General features: G+C 42.8%; 1 long non-coding RNA gene across 1 annotated transcript; it reads left to right on the top strand.

Moving 5' to 3' along the window:
• Positions 1-2,373: 2,373 nt before the first annotated feature.
• Positions 2,374-5,516, top strand: LOC120390763. The gene is made up of 2 exons (XR_005591133.1): positions 2,374-2,454; positions 4,554-5,516. It is a non-coding gene; the product is annotated as an uncharacterized LOC120390763 (long non-coding RNA).
• The last annotated feature ends 237 nt before the right edge of the window (positions 5,517-5,753 follow it).

The following is a 5,753-nucleotide window of genomic DNA, read 5'->3' on the forward strand; positions in this document are numbered from 1 at the left end:
TAAATTCAGATAAATTGAAAATCTGACCAGATTTAGGGCATTCTGCAAGACCATTAGCTTGCAGGCATCTTGTCTACCATGATGAGAAAGATGTTGGAAGTTTAACATCACTTCATAGCATGTTATTATTCTTGCCAGCAAGTTAAAGAAGTATGGGCTGGATGAATGGACAGTAAGGTGGATAGAAAACTGGCTAGATGGTCGGGCTCAACGGGTAGTGATCAATGGTTCCATGTCTAGTTGGCAGCCGGTATCAAGTGGAGTGCCCCAAGGGTCGGTGCTGGGGCCGGTTTTGTTCAATATCTTCATTAATGATCTGGAGGATGGTGTGGACTGCACCCTTAGCAAGTTTGCAGATGATACTAAACTGGGAGGAGTGGTTGATACGCTGGAGGGTAGGGATAGGATACAGAGGGACCTAGACAAATTAGAGGATTGGGCCAAAAGAAATATGATGAGGTTCAACAAGGACAAGTGCAGAGTCCTGCATTTAGGACGGAAGAATCCCATGCACTGCTATAGACTAGGGACCGAATGGATGGGCAGCAATTCTGCAGAAAGGGACCTAGGGGTTACGGTGGACGAAAAGCTGAATATGAGTCAACAGTGTGCCCTTGTTGCCAAGAAGGCTAATGGCATTTTGGGTTGTATAAGTAGGGGCATTTCCAGCAGATCGAGGGATGTGATCATTCCCCTCTATTCAGCACTGGTGAGGCCTCATTTGGAGTACTGTGTCCAGTTTGGGCCCCACACTACAAGAAGGATGTGGATAAATTGGAGAGAGTCCAGCGGAGGGCAACAAAAATGATTAGGGGGCTGGAGCACATGACTTATGAGGAGAGGCTGAGGGAACTGAGATTGTTTAGCCTGCAGAAGAGAAGAATGAGGGGGGATTTGATAGCTGCTTTCAACTACCTGAAAGGGGGTTCCAAAGAGGATGGATCTAGACTGTTCTCAGTGGTAGAAGATGACAGAACAAGGAGTAATGGTCTCAAGTTGCAGAGGGGGAGGTTTAGGTTGGACATTAGGAAAAACTTTTTCACTAGTAGGGTGGTGAAGCACTGGAATGGGTTACCTAGGGAGGTGGTGGAATCTCCTTCCTTAGAGGTTTTTAAGGTCAGGCTTGAGAAAGCCCTGGCTGGGATGATTTAGTTGTGTTTGGTCCTGCTTTGAGCAGGGGGTTGGACTAGATGACCTCCTGAGGTCCCTTCCAACCCTGAGATTCTATGATTCTATGTTTCCCCTCACCAGGCAAGGGGGAAGAACCTGATGTTGATTGAGAAGCACTGAACATCTTTGAATTCTATAGAGCTGTGCTGACTTATGGTGCTTGATCTCCTGCCCTTAAATTTGAAAAAGGAATTTATATAATAAAAAGAAACGCAAAGCTTCTTTTTAATGGAAATCAAATAGTCCCAAATTCTGGGACTCCGTACGTGACCTCTCAGTTGTCATCTTTAAAGGAAGTTTGCACAACACCTTGAAAAGATGAGCCACTAAAGTGATAACCGTGCTGGACACTCAAAATCATGGCCTGAATAGAGACACTGGACTCATGACTTCTTACAACAATGTATAACCCAGTAATGACACCCTCTTCCAGCTTTTTCCCCCTCTCCTCTCCTCCCTATGACTGGAGAGCTGTTAACTGGCCAGTTCACTTTGACAGGTTCCTTGAAATAGATGTTAACTATTTATTCTAAACAATCTATTCCACCTTCCATTTAGCTGTGACACTCCGAGTACATATCCCAGACTTGAAGAAGAGCTCTGTGTAAGCTCAAAAGCTTGTCTCTGCCCCCAGCAGAAGCTGGTCCCATAAATGATATTTGGAAGCCAAGAATGTGAAGGTCCAAGAGGGTTTAGAATCAATGGTAAATATGTAGCACGTGTTCTCAAGAGAACTGAGTTTTATTTGGGACTCTGCAATTTCCCCTTCTGTCTGACCTTCACGTTAATGTGCCCTCTAGTTTACTGCTTAAAAAACAGGGATGATAACACATGGAGAATGCTCTACTTCCTCAGGGCTCCAAATATCAAAGAGCATCACAAACATTCATTAAGGTTTTTCATATCCAAAGCAGTGGATTGTTATAGTATTAATGGTTTGTTACTGGAAGACGCCCTTCTGTTAAGTAATAGGCTCACTTTTTAAAAAAAGCATGTCAAGCTGACCGTGTAATTCCCTAAATCAGATCACGATTTGTAGCTCAGAATTTGGGACTTTGCGTTTCTTTTTATTATACAAATTACTTTTTCAAGTTCAAGAGCAGGAGATCAACTAGCATAAGTCAGCACTGCTCTATACAGTGCTTCTCAATCAACATCAGGTTCTTCCCCGTTGCCTGGTGAGGGGAAACATTCTATGAAGTGCTGTTAAACTTTCAACATCTTTCTCATCACGGTAGACAAGATGCCTGCAAGCTAATGGTCTTACAGAATGCCCTAAATCTGGTGAGATTTTCAATTTATCTGCATTTATCCCATAGCCTTGGCCAAGAAAGCCAGATCTCTCTATTTCCTCTATTTCATCTGGGGCTTTATCAGCTATATTTTCTTGTAAAACTACAATAGTCTTGGCTGTTGTGGGATGGAGACATGTTTGCGATGCTGCAAAAGTTCTAAGCTTTATCTCAAAGCCTTTGTATATGACGGTTTGGCTTGTTTTCACCCACCACCATCCCTCGCCTCAACCAAAAAGCAACCCCATCAGAGGCAGCACTGTGAACTTCTGCCATGATGATCAGCTTGATCTCACAGCGTTGGTGACATAAAGAACCTGGATTAGGAACTGAATTTCTAATTACTGTAGATGGAAATTCGCCCCTGAGCAGAGCGCCAGCACAAAGGCCTATTAATTTCTTAAGTCTCTGTTAACACCTCTTTTGAAAGCTGAAGTGGGACTTAAATGGCTCATAGGCCTTATACGTCCTTCTTCCAGGGCCAAATTTCAAGTCATAGGGCTTGAGACAAAACCTACCCATAGTAATGACTCCCATGAACTTCAATGGGCATTAGATCAAAAAACTTAGGTGTTCAGCCTCTGAAAATGCTCCCTCCCTCCTACGAATTGCAGAAAGAATTGTGCAATGCCACCAATACTTTTCAGATGAAAGAAAACTATGGGCTGTCTTGGGCACATCAGATCATGTGAGGTTGAAAACACATGGTAATAATCCTGAAAACAAATTATCTCAATTGAAGGAGTGACTTGCACAGCATAATATGTTTTCCAACTAATTAGGACCTTAAGCAAAGGGGTGTCTCGTATTCCCCAGGCAGACTAAGAAACTGTATAAAACTGCTCGCAACTCCAGGTTCTTTAACAACTTCTCTCGACTTATCTTCTTCAGCGACCGGGTTAAGTCCCATTTGTCTCATTCTCTCTAGAGCGATTGCGATGTAACATTAGTGATGGTTTCATTTAGGACTGAATCTTGCACATGACTTCATGATTATTGGCACGGGAAAGGGGTTTTGCCAATAAAACCATAGTTGTTGAGTTGCAGGCACTGATGCGTTCATGGTTTAGAAGTAAATGCTTCAATTTTCAGAGGTGCCTAGGCATTTGAGACAGGAGTTCATGTTTACTTTCATTACGAATTAGGTGTTCGAATCTCATCAGTAGCTTTCAATAATTTCATATTCAGCTTTTAAGTTAGGGGAGTTAGGATGAAACTTCCCCAGTTTTTTTCATAGCAGGTCACTTCTGTGTTCTTCTTATTTGTGTAGCAGCAGGTACTTGGCAAGATTTCAGACAGAGCAATCACTTAGAAGGAGCTCTGGTCTGATCCAGTATGGCAATTGCTATTTTCCTACCTGTTCTAGTAGCAATGTTAGATGCAGATACACACACAGCTAGTGTAAGTTAGCTTAGACCCTTGAACTCAGTTGAACAGTACCCTTATCTATCCGCTCAGGATCTGACTCTTAATGTTTTGTTTTGGAAAAAAGTATTTTAGAATAAAAGAACAGCCAGACTGAGTCAGACCAATGGTCCATCTAGCCCAGTATCCTGTCTTTCAACAGAGACCAATGCCAGGTACTTCAGAGGGAGTGAACAGAACAGATAATCATGAAGTGATGCATCCCGTGTCACCTATTTCTAGCATGTGGCAAACAGAGGCTAGGGACAAACTTAAGAGCACAGTTTTCCATTCATTTATTAGCAAATATTGCTGACTCAGAAGCTTTAGAAGCCAAACTGCCACACTGTTATTCAGAAGAAAAGTGTTTTTTATGCTGAGGTTAAACCCTCTTAAGGAAATTAACATTAGCAAATTTGTCCCTGCCATCCTTTGTACAAACCATTTATAAAAGGGAATAAAAATCCCGTGTGTGCATGATAGAAATAGTCTATAGCAGATATTTGAGAAGGAATCAAAGGAGATGCTTAAGAGGGAGCTTAAGAGTGAGCTGAGGGTCTGGGTCATCATTTCCCAGTTCCATCTCTCTCTTTCTCTCATTGGCCTTCAAAACAGTAGTAACTGAGCACTGAATCTTTGACTCCACTCGTGCATTATGTTGACTCTTTTCCCTGCTGTATTTTTCAGGTTTCCCTCCAACACAGAAAGATGACTTTCGACGAAAACTTCAGTGATGAATTGTATTATAAGCCCTACCATTATGGGGGCTGGTGTGGTAGAGGTTACAGTTACTGTAGGCCATAGCGCTACCAAAGGCCATACTGGGGTTGTTGGGGCTATCCCAAACGTTGTTGGTACCCTTATCCTTGCCATTGGGGCTGGGGGTACGGCTATGGAAGGGGTTGGCCATGTTTCGCCGAGGAGGAATAGACCCGGAACGTGGAAAGGCCAGGAAACCTTAAGCAAGATTCACAGATGAGTTTATGGGCAATAGGTCTGAGAAATGCAGAGTGCCCTCAACTCCCATGGGAGCTGTGAGTGCTCAGCATCTCAGTCAATCTGCCCCATATCTATATTGCCTTGGTTACATTCGATGACTGTTTCCTCTACTGCCTTCCATACACTCTGTTTCTTCTAGAATAATCTGTTTATGCATAAATCTCAATTCCACAAAGGCCCCTTTAGGCCACTCTGACAGTAAATGAAGCAGAGGCTTTATGTTTGGGTGAAAAAACATTTACACTCACTTAAAAAGCCATGTAAAGAGGTCTTTGTGTCAATGAGAATGAAACCCTACGTGTTCTAGTCCTTTCATGCATATGTGCCATTTGTTTCTGCTTTCAGCTTTGCTTTATATGTTGTTTACTGGAGAAGTAGTTTCATCCTTGGCTTTAGTTGTGCTTTGTCTCATTTCATTCTGACTGTGATGAAACTAGTACGTTAAAATGGTTGGAAACAGGACTTGATTGTCAGACTCTACAGCTGTGATGAAGAACCAAGAACATCTGGTGTGAAATACATCACCTTGGAGCCAGTGATTCATTGTAGAGCTTCTTGATACCTTGGAGATATTATTTTAATTCTGATTTCTTTCTGTCGCCTTCTGTGTACTTCTCTTCCTATTCACATTAAAATGATTCTGAAATCATATCAGCCTGGGTCCTGCAAAATAAAGTGGACACAAAGTTCCTGTGTGTGCTCAGGCTAACCATCCAGAGCTGGAGGGAGATCACTCCCTTCTACAGGCTGTTCCGCTCCTAATCTCCTCTCCCCTGCTCAGTTTCCTCTTGCTGTTTGAATAGTCCCTATGGTGGTGCAGGGAGTCGTCTTCATTGCACCCAGGCTGTTCTATTTGGGATCTCCAGGCTGACCCCATAGAGGGGTAAT

This window comes from Mauremys reevesii, linkage group 24 (genome assembly GCF_016161935.1).
Source record: "Mauremys reevesii isolate NIE-2019 linkage group 24, ASM1616193v1, whole genome shotgun sequence".
Classification (NCBI taxonomy): Eukaryota; Metazoa; Chordata; order Testudines; family Geoemydidae; genus Mauremys; species Mauremys reevesii.